Source organism: Labrus bergylta, chromosome 16 (genome assembly GCF_963930695.1).
Source record: "Labrus bergylta chromosome 16, fLabBer1.1, whole genome shotgun sequence".
Taxonomy (NCBI): Eukaryota; Metazoa; Chordata; class Actinopteri; order Labriformes; family Labridae; genus Labrus; species Labrus bergylta.
Window position 1 is genome coordinate 13,604,946 of NC_089210.1, and position 18,786 is coordinate 13,623,731.

Genomic DNA, 18,786 nt, shown 5'->3' on the forward strand with positions numbered 1-18,786 from the left:
ATAATCAGGGAAATGCAGGCAGAATCAACAGGCGGCAGGAGCTGTATTTCATTTTTTTTATTGGCTGAAACACATTAACATTGCCGCAGTACACCACAAAGAGCAAGACATGCGTGTTACATGTGCAAAGCCCCTCCGCTTCTCTCTTAACTCTCTATAGATCTGTTTAACCCTCATGGAATCTCAAACTGGTTTACCCTACCTAAAACATCTTCAGCCTTCTTTTCTCTTTCTTTCCTTCCCATCCCCCATTTTGTCTTTCAGCTCCTGGCTGTGTGTGTGTGCACATACCATGAGCACACACATGCACACACATGCACACACACTCGTAAAGAAATGCTAACACACCCCCTTTCAGTGAGATCACATCCACCACATAGCCCCCCTTTGGCATTTTCTGCTGATTCCTGCACACACCTAGACACTTTTCCAGTTGTCTACCTCAGGACCACATCCCTCGTCTGCAGCTAGGTAGGTATAAATGGAATTGTTTCATGAATTTAATCTCAAATGGTAGATTTTGCACAGATATACACTCATGTTACTTAAAAGTACATGGTGTTCCCTCTGGTCTCTGAGCACATGGGCTGCAGGGAGGTGTGTACTGGGCTTCACATGGACACCAATGCAATTGGCTTTACAGAGAAACATTTCTGTTGATCCAAAACTGTTTTTTTATTTACATTAAACTGAAGGTAAACATAGGCTATTTAATACAACTTTTTTTTTATCTTTCTTTCACTATTTCTTTCACTAGTTTCTGTTCAAACAGAATTTATGTATGAGAGAGCATTAATTCTGCGAGGGAGGCTCAAAGAGGAGTTTTTTCCGTGCAGGAAGTTGGGGTAATTGGTTGACATTTGATGCTAATGTAATTAAGGCTCATCATACTTTTTCCACAAGGCTATTAGGAATATTAACGAGTACTAATTTAGGAAACAGCAGAGGCCAGTTAATGTAGGCTAGTAGGTTTATATTAAGCCTTTCCGTCAGAGGTTAAAGTGTTTGTTGAAAAAAGTTCTTGTTCCGCTTTTGGCCGCGGTTACTCAGCAGTCTGCCAACGCTCAGGAACTTCATATCCCATAAGTCATAGGGCGCGTGCAGTTCTATAGAGCTGCAGGTGTGTAGCGGACTGGTAGAGCTGAGGACAGAAAAGGGCCAAGTGAGACACAATGAAAGCCTGTTAAATAATAAGCTAAGTAAGTATGCAAAGTTAGCAATTTAAGTCTGTTTTAAAAGGGGATAAAATAATTTCAGAACTAGCCTAGTCGTATATTTACACAGTTTTTTGCTCACAGTGCTGACTTTCCGGTCTTTTTCTGCGTATGAAGCGACTCTAGCAGTTTGTATGCGCAGCAGAAAGCTTGTTGCATAACATCAGGAGCGCTACACTGTGACATTACACCAGAGTCAGAGAGGTGTCGCAGTGATAATGGGGGTTAATCTTCGGTCCTAACTAGTTCTTACAGCTGTTTAGGAAATCACAAAAGTCTACTTCATATAGGCTAAGTCACAAAGAGTCCAGCTTGTTGTTGCAGAATTGCATAAACGTTTGCTACAACCTGAACCCTGATATTTTCCAAACATTAGAAGAATGGCTGATTGAATGTATTTTTGGATAAAATGTTAGCCTTTCTCATGCTAAGTGAAAGTTATTATCAATCCTTTGTCATTAGTTCTGTCTAGTGGCCTTCAGCTTTTGTGGACCTTTATGGAAAGGCTCACAGTGGGTCTTAAGTAGCCTATCTTAACATTCTATCTGACAAATAAAAATCAAAGATAGCAACAGTGTATTGCAGTTGTCTGTCATAAATAAGGCTTAAACTATTTTGCATTTAACCGATAAGTTTGCAACTTAAAAAAAAAAAAAGTGATGTAGTCTAGTTCCAGCCTCTGAAATATGGAATTTTATATTTTTCTAGCGTTAATAAGTTATTTGAATCCCTACTTCAGACTTTTCCAGGGTATTTTTCAAAGTTAAAAAGTTCTGAAAGTGACCTTGCAAACACTAGTTACCACAGTACAAGGACATATGGCTCATAGTAGACTCTGCTCCTACTTTTGGATGCATCCATACAATGAAAAGTCGTCACAGTGATACAATAACTTGAATTACTTTTATTACTGATTATAAAATAAATCCATAAATCCAACGAAAAATATCCCCTGGCTTAGTTTAGCCTTAAAACGTGTTGCTGCTTGACATTGTCTAACCTTTGCAGCATGGCTGCCATGTGCTATGAGAGAGCTCAAGCAGCAAGATGCTGGAACCTGTTGCGCAAAACTGCCACTAGATGGCACAACTGAACGGATGCATGACATGTTGGGAGGACTGACAGTCATTATGATACGCACAATTATTTTATTATTTTTTTCTGCAAGTTGTGGAAGGGCCGTCACATTTTTTATGTCCTCAGTTTTTGTAGTAATTGTTAAGCTTACGTTTGAAGTTTTAAATTGCTTTTCCATGTCAGAGCAGTACAGGCTAAGTGGAGCCCCCATGGTGTTTGGGTAGTACTTGTAACAAACCACAAGATGACTCTGCCATCAGTAAGAACTGAATGTCCAACATCCCCTCCTTTTGTCCTTGTTTTTCAATCTTCCGCCTTTGTACTTCAGTTTGTACTTCAGTTTAGGTCACTGCCCCTTCAACCTTCAACCTTCACCCCCCCCCCATACAACCCTCCCATCCCTGCCCGTTACCACTGTGTACACGCGTGTGCTGGCCTGTCACATGTTTATCTCCTCCCACCTCCTCCTGTGAGCCCTCCCCTTTAACCAACTCAACTCCACTGTCTCTCTCTCTCTCTCTCTGTCTCTGTCTCTACTGGTGGCTCTGGGATCCAAAGGCGTTTGGAGGACAGGAACAGGACAGGGCACTCACACTCTACACCACCAACAGCACCACCACAGACATGTCGGACTCAGAGACCGCCGCCGCCCCAGCAGAGGCCCCCGTCCCCGCTGCATGTGCCAGCATCAAGGCTGACCTGGACAAATGGTAGGTGACTGTGTGCATGTGGCAATGCAGAAGAAAAAAAGTGTACATTTGAATATGTTATTCATCATGACACCAAACTCCAGCAGTCAGTCCTTGTTCCAAAAGTTCTCCTCCTGCAGGAAGAGTTGCCTTCAGTCATTTATAATTTACTGATATGCGAAACAGCTGAAAGTGCTGAGCAAAGAATGGATGATTTGACTCATTTGCAAAACTTTTTAACCTTACCGCAAGAACCAGTCTTAAAACAAATCATTCTTAAAGTCCAGAATTTGATTTAATCTTGCACGGGTGTAATGGTGGTGGAATTAGCAGCATCCTAAGATGCGCCATGTTAAAATGGAGCCTTTTCAGAGGTGGCTGTCGTGAGCGCTTAAACCACCAATAGTAAATGAATTCTAGCATGAGGAAATGCAGCTCAATTCAACTACTAGCGGGTTGGGGGTAAAGGTTAGGAAAACTCTGGGTACCCTGCATAGGACACAGCGATTTTGCGATTAATGATGGGCGACAGTGGGGTGATGTTTGATGCTCATCTGTTCGCATGGATGGAGGCTGGGAATCTGCTTACGTCACTAGCCTCCCCCTACCCAGAATACCTTGCGATACCCAAAAAAATCTGCACTGCTTCTCTTCGCTGACTGCTATCAATGATCAGGGACAGTGGTGACATTGTTGGGGATTTTGATGTCTTATTTCATAACAGTTCTCTGCGGTTGCAGCTTATAGCCAAGTGCGCTAAGGGTGCACATGTTCTTGCACATCAACCCTCCACACCTCTAGTGCATGCTCTTTAGTGCATGGTGGCTAAGATGGAGGTTAAACTCAATAAACGAATTATTATGTGCAACTGCTTACATCTTTGAACACCAAGTAATTACATATTGTAATCTTGCTTCTTTTTTTTTGCCTAAATTTGTGCTGAAAACAAGCATTTCTGATAGTAAAGGCGGCAAAGTCTGTTCCAGTCAGAATGTCAGGTTGTGATAAGGTGGCAGTAAATGTGTGAAGCATTTAGATAAGATTGCAGGTTGAGCAGCAGGAGGAGGAGGGAGGGCAGGCAGGCAGAGAAAGGCCTGGCTGGCCTCATAATGTGCCAACTTTGTCACCACTTTACTTTATATATACTGTATAAGCTTAGGACACTCAAGGATCCATTTAAGCTTTAAATTAGTTTGTAATTAAAATATTTCTTTGTTTAGGTTCTTATGAATGTAAATGATCTGCCATTGATACATAACTCAAACTGCAGTCTGCTCATCTTATGTGTTCAGATACAGTAAGGGGCAATTTATGACACCTTGTTAAAGTGCAAATAGTTCTTTACTGGGAACACTCTATAGGGTGCTTCAAAGCACAGTGCAACCTGTCTATGGTCAGGCAGTCGTAAGATACGTTTAATATTTCAACTAACTGATATTGCAGGTAAGTCTGCTAGTAACACATTTAACGGAGGAGCCATTACTTTTAATGAGTTTTAACTTTTAACCGGTGATTGTTTGAACGATCACTTTCCCCACCTTAGCATTGTACTTCTCTAGCACAGTCTGAAAACAATGGACAATTAAAAAAAAAAAAAAAAAAAAAAAACATTATTGAAGCATTTGAACCAAAGATAGCATCTTTGGGGGGTTGTGCTAGGTGTGGCTAACACAGCCTGCAGATACAAGAATGCAGTAGAGGTTAAGAACTGCCTACATGGGTTTGGTAATCTCTTTTTTTCACTTTAAAAAAAAACAACGCCTTCTTCAAGACATATCAGTTAACTTTATAAGATGAAAATTCATTTTTTTCTGCATGAGAAATGTATTGTGTAGTCATTAACCTCTACATTAGGTATTGCCATTTTTTTAAGTCTTTCGATTTTGCTGGCAATGGGTCAAGGTGGACAGTTGGACTTCCATAAAGGTGGACATGTTGGTTAGTATGAAATCGAACTGTCTTGAATAATTTAAATCCAGCCTATAAGATAGATGTTCTATTAATATGTCTGCTTAAAGGGAAGTGTTCAGATTTCAAATGATCAGCTCCTCTCTTGTCTCTCTGCATGTGGTCACTTATGTGCTGAATGGTCCTATGTATTACCAGTGCCCTTCTTGCCAGTCTGGGCCTTTCATTTTATTCCAACCCACCCTGCTCCAAGCCAGCAGATGCAACATGGCTGACAGTGTAATGAATACCATAACCCCTATGTATTTATAGACGTGTGTACGACTCAAGACTGTATGTTGCAGGATACCATGACATGTTCCCTGTCATAGATCATGTTACGGCTCCACCTGACACTTCTTTTTAAACAGACCAGCTAAATGTGCAACAGCCTCACATTCACACTCAAACCAGAGACTCCTGGAGGCGGCCATGTTGGATTTAAGCCTTAATGTTGTAGTGATAAATCCTGACCTACAGGGAAAGTCAAAACACGTTTATTAATCATAGACTACTATATAATTTTAGCACAAGCGTTGTTAAAATAATTTTTATCTTGTAATACACTTTTCTTTTAGATAGAAGTGGTTTATGACCTTGCCAAGGCCATACTAGTATTCTAATTGTACTTTGACACCTGCAATTAAACAAAGTGAAGGTCTTATAATTTGATAAGCATTCAATTATGCCTGATTCCTGCTGTAATAGTTTCTAAACCTGATCTCTAACATCTTTGTGTTTTTCTCATAAAGTTTGAAAACTATTTTTAGTCATTTGTCTGTCTCAATACAATTAATTTTTAATGCTATCTACGCACAGGTGAATAATGAATTGCACTGCACACATTTCAGATTGTTTTGAGTACTTTACAATATTATATTACTCTTGTCTCAGACCTTGCTTTGTGCACAGACCGTATTGTTTGAAGATGCAAACAAATACTTATTAAAATAAACCTTTTAAATAATGTCACCTAATTCATACCAGTTGTTTTGCTATACTTGGTGTTAGAAGCAAAATTTATACTAGATGAAGTTTTTTTTTTTATAGTGTTTGTTTGCAGACACACAGCAGGGAACGGTTAATCAATGAACACACACAAACATGTTTAATGCCCATTATGTGACCTGTTCAGCTGTCAGCTCTGCTAATATTTACCTTGAACAATATGCCGCAAACCCCTATAGCTAACATGTTAGTTAATAGTAAGCCTATGTACTTTGAAACTCTTTCACAAGAGTTTAACATAAGCACACAGACCCTACCCCCTTCCTTGGTCCTCATCATACACACACACATACACACTCTCTCTCTCTCGCTCTCGCTCTCGCTCTCTCTCTCTCTCTCGCTCTGTTAAGGATTGACCTACAGTTGCATGCGCAGACAGACATGTACATTCTTGCCAGTGGACACCGTGCTGGTTTTCATTGTGGAATTTGGTGACAGGGCAAAAGTCAGTAATCTGAGTGCTGAGCTGTAGGTGTGTCCGTCTGTCACTCCTGCCTCTCAACCCACCATGCTGCACCATCTTTTAAGGAGTTCTGGTCAGTACTTATTAATAGGATTAAGATAATAATTCTGAGTAGAAGTAAAGACAACAAAATGTTCATCCTCATTCAAATCTGCATGATATTAAGAGGAAGGCCCCTCTACCAGAATGTGCTTTTTCTGAATAGGATACTATTACATTTAACTCTTGAGTTTTTTTATTTTCTCAAAAATAATATCCGGTGAGCTCTGAAAACCCTGAGGGGGAGTTGATAACTGTTACCAGGTTTTCACTTCAAAATGGAGCAAATTGTTACACAAACTGAGATGGTTCAAAGGTTGAAGTAAATGTGAGCTGATAATGGGCATGTCACAAAGACATATATCCTTTATGAACCAAAGTATGTTTTAAGATTTCCCAATTTCAAACATTTATTTTACAGAACATATAATGCAGAACACAGTGATGGATGTATTGACAAAAGGAATGAAGTTCTCATAATTAGTCAAACAAAGAACACCACTGCAAGGTTATCAACACTCAATTTTAAATATTATCTAGTGTCATATGCCTACAGTACGATGAAATGCTTGTGCAGAATCAGCATAGAAAAGGTGAATTGGTTATGTAATCCCAGCTCAAAAATTCAATACATTAGCTGTTATATCATTATCAATGAAGCTTCACTCTCTTTAAGATCCATTATCACTCACACTCTAGAAATATAGTTTACTACAGTATATGAGCGATGGCTATTGATCTCTTTTAGTTTGGTTGTGTATGTTTGTGAAAGTTACAAATTAGTAGAGGAGTCTTTGAGGTTTCTAAAAATACCTTCAGTTTGTGTTTGCAACCTTGTGGGTTTCTTATAAATGTAATGAAGAATTGCTTAGCTCTGGGACTTGGTAGCTGTTTCAGTACATAAAAGGCACTAACTGGGCCGACATAGGTCCCATTAACCCTTGCAGCTGCTTGAGGCAGTGTTTCTAAACCTGGTAGTAACCAGTAAAAACAGTCTTTAAATTTTTCAGACTGCTAGTAATAGCCACTGGTGATGTGGAACCCCCAGTAGACATTCTATTTTTTACAAGGTGTCAAACTCGTGAAAATCTCCCTGAAGATGCCCAGGAATACTTTTATTGATTCTTTTGTGCCTCCCACCAAATGATGATACTGCACACGCTCCTTAATCACATGACCTGTGGGCTAGTGTTTGGCCTCTACATCATCCTGTACTTGTGCACCTGCTCATTGATTTATTATGCATGTTTGTCCCAGAGGGCAGACTACAGCGAGCCCAGTCTAAATAATTCAGATATCATTTCCTGATTGTGTCCAACACAGGACGAGGATGCCCCCTCTCCCCCCCCCCCCTTCACTTCCTTCCTTATTAACTGAACATTAGCTTTTGTTTCATATAATGTAAAGAGGGAATGTAGTCTGGATTTTTCCAACGTGTTCAATCCTTTATTTAGCCTTGTCCCTTGTAGGCATGGCGATCCAGCTTTGCCCCTTGACCTCTAAAGATGACCCAGCTCATACCCTTTCTCCCGGGAGATTGCGTGACCAATGAGATGGTGATGATGTCATTTGCTCTTCTCCCTCCTCTGCCTGTACAAGCCCTGATGCTTTCTTTAATCCCCCTGCGTGCACTCTCAATAAATGTGTCATCATATATCCATCTGCTTTTATTTGAAACTATTGAGTTCAACCTTATTTTAAATCCTTGAGGAATTATTGATAGATTGTTGAGAGTACACTTAAAACAGAATAAATACTCAGGAAATAACAGACTTATAAAAACAAGTAGAACAGGGTTAAAAACTCTCTCTCTACTCTTGCAGCAGCATAGGGTTGAAATTCTGGAGATCTCTATTTATTTTTTAAATCTCTGATACATTCATTAGAATAACAAAGATTTATTTTAGAATGCATGTCAAGTATTGTATTATCAAAATGTCTGTTATATGTTCCAAGTGTGAGCAACACATACATGTAGTTCCTTAACTATTTACACTCACCATAAAAATGACATCCCATACCCTCTTTAGGATTCTTACATGATTCATTTTGTCAGATGATTTTGTTAAATCAACAAAAAGGGCAGAACAATATTTCTCTTTTTCAATATTAGAAACAATATCATTTAAACGGGTAAGCGTGGATCAGTTCTATGTTTAGCTCTTAAAACCAGACTGGGATTGACTTGATTTCTTTGGAGGAAGGATTTGAGCCGTTATCTCCTGGACTGTAGAGAGAGAGGACAGAATCACATGAAAGAATCTCCAGGGAAGCTAATGAGAATTTATACATTTAATGTTATTGAATTAATGATAAAAGGTGAATTAAATAGATCCTTGCATTTATAGTTAAAGCCATAATTAGTTTAAGTGTCTAATTTGACTGTGCTATTCCATCGGTCAGCTCTTCTTTGGATTGAGAAATACTCGTTTGTGTGTTGTGGCGGACTGATGATGCTGTGGTGGGATTATCTGAACACATACCCTTGGGGTTAGATTTCTATTGCACTGACGCTGTTTAGTCATCAGTGCAGTGCGTCAAACATAAGCGCTCATTGACTTTGTTCAAGTGCTCACACACACACACACACACACACACACACACAAACTCAATGGTTCCCTTTTCCCAACGCACATACACACCGACTTCATGCCATCCCTCCAAGCGAAATAAAGCGCTGAATGATAATCTGCATCAGCCAGCTGTGTGTTACATCACTTACAGGCACCAACCCACCACACAAAGAGGAAGCAGCAGAGATGCTCCTGTGTTGCTAATGTAGAATACTAACACAGGGTCATGATGTAATGTGATTGTGTCGCTGTCCGAGCTTTATAGATTTTACGAATGAACTTAGTATTAAATTATTACACAAGGCTAAAAATGAAGTTATTGGTGATGATGTGCGTTAAAGTTCAGACAGTTCGGTCAGTCAGTTCTTTCAACCTTTGAGTAGTACTGGGGTCTTGTCTTCAGCACTTGAGTTACCAGGCAGAGACTTAGGGAGTCACTCTTTTTGCATTGTTGGCATCAAAACAGTGGTGTCATTAATCCCTCTTACTTATAAAAAGTTCAACTATTCCCATTAAAAGTAAAAAAAATCCTTGATTAGAAATTCCAACAATATTATACATCGAAGGTCCAGGAGAAATACAGCACTTTTTTATCTTTTTTTTTTTTTTATTTACATATTATCCATAGAATTCAGAAAATGTTACAGGGAAGTTATTCCTAATTCTTTGGGATTTTGTACAAATTTAGCACATTTGTATTACTTATCCTGCCAAAGAAACCAAACGAAGCTATCATCAGCTTTATCCTTTAAACTTGGACTTTTATTTATTGGATAAGTAGCATTGTTAGCCAGCATAAGCTGCTTTAAAGTTCATTGAGCCAGGATGGAGGGATTGAGAGATGAGGATTGTTGCCCTGCTCTTCAATTGGATTGGAGGAAGAAAAGAGAGGTTTAGACGTCCTTCTGTGATTGGAGCAGCAAAAGGATGGGTTCACAATCATGTATCATGAAACCCCTCCTCCTGTGGGCTTACCCTCCTGCCTCCGTGTCTAGTCATCTCTGCACTATCACGCAACCACCCTCCCTCTCTCGCTCTCTCCCTCCCTCATTCTTTCACCTCCCTCTCTGGTGTCCCATCAAACAGATGGGTTCATCCACATGGCTTTCTGTATCCCTCACCCCTCCTTCTCTTTCTCCCTCTTGCTCCATCACTCTAATGTGGTGTGGCAGTGACCGCTGCTGTATTTGCTCCTGCATGGAGGTCTGAGATAATCTGGTATAGCCGACACACACTAGCTCTCTGTCTTACACTTGTTTGTCTTGACCTTCGCTAATTTTTCTTGTTGTTTCGATCTTTCACAGCCATGGCATTCCAGATATAAGAACAGTCATGAGTTAGGTATTCTGAGTGTTAATGAGTAAGTCGTGCACTGAGGCAGAACAATGAGCACCCTGACAACACTTATCACTTTGAAGAGGAAGAACATTTATTTTTATCTTCACACATTCCCTCATTTATGTATACTCACTCATCCTCTACCAAATGAAAGTCGGGCATGAGAATGCACCGGTGTGCCTCCTAGTTTTTCTGCCTCTTTCAAATCTGCCATCACACAAACCTGCATCTGTTTTGTTGACAGAATATGTTGTACAGGGACTTGTCGAGTCTGTTATTGCTGACAAACCTCTGTCATTCCTCTTTATGTTTCCAACTCAAATTCCATCTTTGTGACAAGGTGACATTTAAGTGTAACAACCAAATGAGATGCTGAGGTATTTAAATGTGAGATAACCTCACTGTGATCTAACTACTTTTTTTTTTTTTTCCCCTGCAGCGTGGCAGGGAATGGACCAGAGGGCTGCAAAGACCTGATGGAGGCTTTCGCTGCTTGTGTGAAGAGTGCAGCTGAGGGGACGTCATGAGGAGTCGCCCTATAACCTCCAATGTAAGTGTGTTACATAATTTTCTGATTCATAGAATTCACATCTAGTAAAAGCTGTTCACAGAAAAGTCTGGGGATTATCCAGCAGGTCACTGTTTCAGGAAAGAGATGTCCCTGCTGCTTTATTTAATTTCATTTTGAAACAGTTTGCTCTTGAAATCCAAATAAAATCACCTCAATCAGTATCAATCATATGACAGACTATCAGTTTGAACCCGTTCTTTTAGTGCCTGAATAAAATATGTGATAGCTAAATTAAATATCTTAACTATAGCTTTAGCATAAAGATGAATACTGAGAAAGCTGTTATATCAAATTAAATAACTACCCTCAAAAGATGAAGACAAGGTTTTTACAGCAGAGCGAACCGTTCTGAGGTTGTGCATTGGACAACCGTAATTTAAACCCCCTCTACACCAGTGATAAACAAGTTCAGTATGTATAGAACCGTTGTGTTGCAGAATGTGATGAACGTATAAAAAATGTCTTAATTGCACCTGGATTTGCACAGTCTTGAAGGATTTAGCAAGTGAGGCTTTGTCCAGTTTTATGAAGGTCCAAGGCAAGATGTTGCCTCTTGGCCAAGTAAAGTGCTCAGTCCGTTCTCACTTCTTTAAACTATCCAAACTTTGACCTTTAACAAAACGGTCACAATTTCATTAGATGAGGCTCCAAAATAAAAAAGATCTGACTCATCACTTAGTTTGCCATTTTGATAGCCAATCCAGAATGTGTAGTAACATTTATAAAGAATAACAAGGATACACGTCAGGCAATCACCACTCTCTGTGATGCTTGATGTGAAACAGCAAAATACTGCTCTTCTTGGAAGTCTTGTAAACAAAGAAAACTAATGATTATTTTTGTAGTACACATGGTGGTCTACAAAATGTCAAAAAGGACAAATTATAGAAATTGCTATATTTCTATAAAGAGTAAATGTTAAAACCTGGAGTTATTGTTTCCCTTGTGTCTTCCTCCATCTCACCTCTCTCTCCTGTGTTGCAGGTCCACTGCACTGAGTCCTCCAAGTTCCCAGCATTCCCTTCTGCACAACGGCACTGGACTGAATGATGGAGAAAGATGATTACGACCATGGTGTTGCATACATTGTGTTGATTCGAGCTGAATTTGGGATCTGGCGGCAGTAACCACAGTTTCCTCCCTCTGTCCTCCCCCTGCTTTAGGCTTATCTGGTGTCCCTCAGTCTTACCACCATTCCCCTTCTCCCTCTATGGCTGACCTACAGCTAATCGACTTGTAGACAATTCCAGAGAGCTGATGGGCTGTAATGTTAATTGTCGACTTGAGATGAATACTTATAAATGGAAATAAACTATCAAATACTTGGTATAAAAATAAATTGTGATGTTTGGCCTCTATTTTTTCACTGTTATTAAGATGACTTTCACTTGCATTGACTATGGATTTCAAAAGCTGAACATTGCCCAGTTTTAACTAGTTTGGGAGTATTGACTGTTTTATTCCCTGGAAAAATGACCAAAAGAAAAAAAAATACTTTATTCTGCTGAACATGAAGTGAAGGTCTAGATAACTGGTTTATGGGAGATAGTTTACTTTGCCAATTTGTCTAAATACTAATTTCTAAAAAGACTGCACCATTAAGAATGGCTAGCTAGTAGCTATCTAGCCTAACTTTCAGCATCAAACTGCACTCAATGACTGAACCAGCCCGTTAAAATACCTAACTAGCTAAGGCATTATAGCCAACAAGCTAATGTAGCTAGCTAGCCAATTCAACTTTTAACCACCGTGGGAAGAAGTCTTTATTTAAATTTTGTTTGACATTTTGTAGATGTGTTTGCTTTGATGTTCTCTTTCTCGTGTGAAACTAAAAAGCTCCAAGTTTCATGTGCTAGCTAACTTTGTAACCAAAATAAAACCATCTTGTAGTAAAGAGAACAGTTTGAAGGTCAATCCTAAGGTTTAAGTGTTAAACATAACTCCAATTACAAGATATTATTTTTCATAGTCACTACTTTAATTGACAACATTAATATATCCAAACTGTTTTAATAATGTGTTTGCATTCCTAGGAGAATTTGTGCTACCTTAAATGATGTTGCTAAGGTCAAAACGGTAGTATTCAGCGAAAACATTACATTACACAATCAAATCTTGCATGTACAAGAATATTGCACATTGCAAGTCAGCTGTGAATTGGAAAATAAAGGAAACTCCACAATGCGTTGAAAGAAAAACTGCTGAAAGGCATTAGGTTAAATAAAAAGAAACCCCATGTAGGTGGCAACACAGGCACACAAACGCACACAAGCAGACATCAGTACTGTCAGCTGTCCAAAGCTGTCCTGGGGCCCGTTTCTGAAAGAAGGTTTTGTGTAAACTCTGAGTCAGTTAACCCTGAAATGAGGGAAACTCTGGGTATTCCGTTTCAGAAGAGGAGGTCACTCAAACCCGAGAAAGAGGGGTAACTCCAGCCCGTTTCAGAGGGAGAGGTTACTTTACCTATGAGTCAGTTACTATGGCAACTGAGTCTGTGAACCTAACCTGGTCAGGAGCAGGTTTTGTTCAATGAACCCCGAGTTTCTCTCAGTCTCCACCCTCTTTCAGAGCAGGAAACGCCGTTTAATTTCCTCATTCTTTCAATCGGTCCGTATCACGCACGTGTTAGTGAAGATTCACCGTTTGTCTGAATAAAAATCCAGGTTGTTTTAATATGATATGTTAGGGTGGCAATAGCCTACTACAGAGTATAAGATGAACTATTTTATCGAACATGGCATGTCTTTAAATCGGTATGAAGGGGCTGCATTATGCTACTCCGCAGGGAATTATAGCCTAGGCTACATTACAGCGGGAGATGTTAGCCTAATTTAATTAGGGTTGATTAATAAACTAAACGGGATAAGATGAGAGGACATTTAGCCTATGTGTGTGATTACAGCTTTATGTTGGGGATAAAGTTAATGCACATTCAAAGTAGACTGACTGAAGTTAACTTTAAATATATATGAGCCTATTATGTTATTATAGCCTAGGCCTACTTCATTTTGAGCTGTTTTAAAGTCACTTTTCTTCTGCTGGATGGCATCTTAATGAAAATAAATTGTATAGGTTTAATAGCCTACCATTCCATCTGTTTGACCTGCAATATTATAATTCTGATTAAATATTAAATTTATAGGCTTTACGTGCTGACCCGAGCAGCTGTTTTCTCTTACACCACTTCGCTGAACACAGAGTGGACCTACTCAGAGTTGATTTAACAAATTAAAATCTGCTGATCTGGAACCGAAAACTCAGAGTTTCCCATCTGAGAGTAAATCAACTCAGAGCTCAGGGTTAGACTGAGGGTTTGTTGATCCTTCTTTTAGAAACGGGCCCCTGGTCAAACCCCAAAGAGTGACTGGAACTGCTTTTGGCATCACATCCACAGATTCCCTGATGAGCTTCCTCTATATGCCATGCATTTTTGGAAAAAGTCCTAGCCATCCTCTCCCTCCATTAATAAAATAAAATCTACCTTGTGTTGAGTATTTTTTATTTTTTTTATGTTAATCTCTGCTGTGGGAGACACCAACAGACATTACAGTAGATACATAGAAATAGTAATGTTGTCCCTGATGGTCTGTTTTGCTTTACAAGGTCATATAGATGAATCAATATTAATATCAGTCTTTTTCATAACTTGTGAATAACTCCTCACAGGGCCAATGACACATTTCCACATGTATCTTACCTTTCAAAAATTTACATTTTCTTACATTTCTCTTACTATTTTAAATAAAATTAAGTGGTACAGAACTTCATTACTTGTCATGCAAATGGAGCTCAGCGTAAGTTCAGACAGGAAGATTGGTTATATTCTTCCACTCATTCATTCATCCTTTCACTTCAAGACTAAACCACTCCCCCTACTACTTCCTCTATCTCCCTCCTCTGGTGATCAGCTGATGATGGGCGTCATTAACCAACCAGATTCGGGCACAACCTCTCTCAACCAATCATTCTGCTGTGGCAAAATGCGAAAATAGTTCTCTCTCTTCCGCAGTCATTCTGTCATTTCAGGGCAACCGCTGCAACCCACCACCGCCCCAGTCACCTCCATTCCAGCTCAGCAGAGTCCAGATTCAGGCTCATCATAGCCTCCATTCCTCTTCACCACCACCAGTGTCTAGACTCCATAGGGGGTCTCCTAGCCTGCTGTCGGCTTCATTACCTTCCGAGTGGGAAGTCGTCACGATGGAGTCTAATCCCCCAAAGACTTTGCACATTCAAAATTAAATTGTTGCACATTTATTGTAAATAAATAATTGTTCATTCTCAATTAAGTCTCCCCTGATTGAAATGGTTTAATTGTCAATGTATACAGTTGTAATGAGCTTCCCAGCTGAAACTGTGACCAGTATGATATACCAGTTGGTGTGCACATGTGATGTAACTGTGCTTATGTGTACACAGCATTTATGACCTGTGTGAACAGACAGGACTATGTTTCCAGGAATGTTCCTCTGGTATCAACATGTGAAAGAACAAAGCATGTACTACACCAACCGCATTCATCTAATACTTGTGAGGACCTTTGACTCCAAGCAATTAAAACTTCAAAAGTCAGAAAATGATCTTTAGCCTCCTCTTTACGGATCCCTGGTTAGCTAAAGAAACACACACACACACACACACACACACACACACACACACACACACACACACAAACACACGCACACGCACACGCACACACACACACACACACACACACACACACACACACACACACACACACACACTATACTACTGTACATTGCAGCACATGTGGCAGGTACATTACAGTTAGCAAACTTCCCCTCTCTGCATCAGACATCTGATACCTCATGTCGGGACCCTTCAGAGGGTTGTGATGAGAAATGCCTGAAGGAGATTCCACTGAGGGGGGAGGAGCTGCATGCCTGACTTTTACAGACAGGAGCCTAAAGGGCAGAAGGTGAGGGTGAGCTGAGGTACAACAGTGTGTTTTCTGCAGTGTAAGCAACATCAAGCATTTACTCAACAAATCCAAACAAGCGCATCACTTAATGCTGCAATCTTACATTATAATATCATCTCAGCTTTTTTTAAACAGTGAAGCTATTAGCTGACATTTGCACAACATTGTACGACAAACAAATGAACAAATTAAACATTCCCTCCATGCCCACACAAAGTCAACAGCATGCATACACATCTGAAACAGTCATAGAAGGATAAGCAAACACATATTTTAAATGGAGAAGTGCATAACATGTGTTATGTCATCTTATTAGATATTTTTGCACGTCGAAGAGATATTTTTTAACATTGTATTATATTGAAAAGCATGATGTTCACTCACATCTAATATTATTGCACATTATTGCCCTTTTTATTTGTTAAAACTGTTCAGTTTTCAGTCCTGTGATGTGAAATATGTTTCTATTTATATGTGATGATGTTTGAGATTTGTGGAGTTGTAGTAAAAGTTGGTTTGAAGTTGTTTGGTTTTTAAGGCCATGTGGGGCCCTCTAAATAGCAGCACGGAGAATAAACCGAAATGCAGTTGAGTTGCAAACTTTGTAATGCTGCTGGCTCTGTATGAGCAGCATGAAAGTGTCTATAGTTTAATATTACAAGAAGAGACCAAAGATTTTTGTGGCTGTGTTGTTTTTTTCTGTTGTGGTGCAACGGCTTCTGCGAATTGTATTAATAGTGATCGAGGTGCAAGGAACAGACATTTAACATGCCTCATGACTAACAGAAATTTGCGCACATTAAAAATGTTGGAAATTTCTATAGGGCACTTCTGAATGTGGTAAAGTGGGTCTATACCACCCATTACATTTTTCAGAAATTCAGCATCTAGAGCAGGTTTGTCTCTTGAACATGTGACATATTTTTGTTGATTTTCATACTTGAACAAACTCCTTCTGTGGATTTCATGTGATTCTCCTCAAACTTGGTGTATGTATAGCAAGAAGAGCTGGATGATCAAAAGTTGTTCAAATCTAAAAGTTGCACATTTAAAGACAGTAACAGCCAAAACGGATCAACAGACAACAAGTTTGATCAAAAATGTAAATGGTCTGATAGATATCAAACAAGTTGTTTTTTTTGTCCTAATATTAATTTGTTAATTACACCTGTTGATTAACCTCAATTTCTAAGTATTTTTTTAGGGAATGTAACTTATCATTACAAACATGTCACATATATGTTTCATTGTACACACACTGTCTGTTTGATTGTGGGCAGTACTGAATCCTTTGTGTGTGTACATAAAAGAAGAAGAAAACATTTGTGGATTAGCTCAAATACTTTGGGGACATTTTTTTTCACTCATGGCCGGATAACAGGAAGTTGAGGCATTAAAAACTCCACTACTTATTGTAGCTCTAGAAGACATACGTTCTGCCTTTTCAGCATTGTTGAAAAAAATCATATACAAAATGATTTTCTATCACAAACTACACATTGCACAGATTGGGGATTTGATGAAGTTTCAATTTAGTTAGCTCATGACTTTTTGTATTTCATATTTTCTCAAGTTGTCACATAAATGCTTTAACTTATGGATTTGATGTTTCTGCACATTTTGACATATTAGTTTAAAGTAAAATATGATGAGAGATATATCTTTTTAAGAAGTTGTTATTTTTGACTTGTCCCTAGGAGAGTTCACACATATTCCTACCCTTCTTTCTGGCCATTCAGCAAACACTCAATGCAATGATTAAAGAAGCTTTCCCTGACCATGTATGTACCACAAGTGGAGGGTAGAGTAATGAATCAGGGTAAGAAAACTTCACACCACTTTCACATCCAGAAACCACCACTGACCTTCTTTGTGAATGAACACCACCTGTAATTATTATCAGACGACAATGTTCTTAAAGTGATATGCTGAGTCAGAATTAAATATTGTTTATAACTTCATGATTTAATCCCACTGATCACTCCTTGTTTGACTCATACTTAGATGAGCATTTGTATCAGAGCAGTCCTTTGCACCTATGTTAAATTTGCCTAAAGTGTGCTCCATTATTTTCTTTGAATCCCGTCTGAAAGAAGGAATCCATGGAATTATATTTTTTGTACATCTAAAGTTCTTCTCTTAGAGTAACGACCTCTATTTGTGGAGTGCCTGATGCACTTACTTTTTTGTTTTATGTTGCAGCTGCAGCGAGGGGCAGAAGTTTACTGATGAAGCTGTGTATGAAGCAATAGATCACGGAAATGAAGATTCAGAAAATCAGAGTACCATTTATTGCCTTCAAAGTGAACATTTAAAGAAAATAATACAAATATTTACAACACAGTAAATAGGGGGTAAATCATTTATTTTCTTATTCTATGGCTGGCTATATCGCCTTTGACATTCCATCTAGAGAGGAAAATGAGGGAATCAGTCAATAGCATGAGAGCGCCACCCTGTGGTTAGAAAATGTTCCTACATTAGCACTTAGCACATTTATTCATCAGTGGAAGAATGTTTGTTCAAATATTTAATGTATTATGTTTTATTTCACAATGTTTCTAAAAGTCTTTTCAAGAACGTGACGATCATGAGGAAAGATTTGAATAATTCTTAAATATATAAAAAATTGAGAATTTGCATCATACTGGATTTAGAGAAAATCTATATATTTCTGTGCCACAATATAATGTTCATGTTTAATAATTTTGTCTCATTTTGGTTCCTTTAAACAATACACGGGTATGACCATGCGTGGTCTTACACACTCACACTCCACCATCAGATAATCTGAGCTGCATCAACTTCACCGCAGCGAGAGATTAAGATTAAGAGAGATTAAGAATTTGGATTCCGCGTCATTCAGATATCACAATGTGAACTTTAATCACAGCATACACTGATGCAGCACACAGAGGTTTTGTG

The 18,786-nt window shown here is 39.0% G+C and overlaps 1 long non-coding RNA gene across 2 annotated transcripts; it reads left to right on the forward strand.

Moving 5' to 3' along the window:
• Positions 1-314: 314 nt before the first annotated feature.
• Positions 315-12,258, forward strand: LOC109997544 (uncharacterized). Of its 2 annotated transcripts, none has more exons than XR_002278546.3 (4): positions 315-471; positions 2,850-3,001; positions 10,788-10,898; positions 11,904-12,258. It is a non-coding gene; the product is annotated as an uncharacterized lncRNA (long non-coding RNA). The 2 variants fall into 2 exon arrangements; XR_002278547.3 differs by lacking the exon at positions 315-471 and adding an exon at positions 1,183-1,199.
• Positions 12,259-18,786: the final 6,528 nt, after the last annotated feature.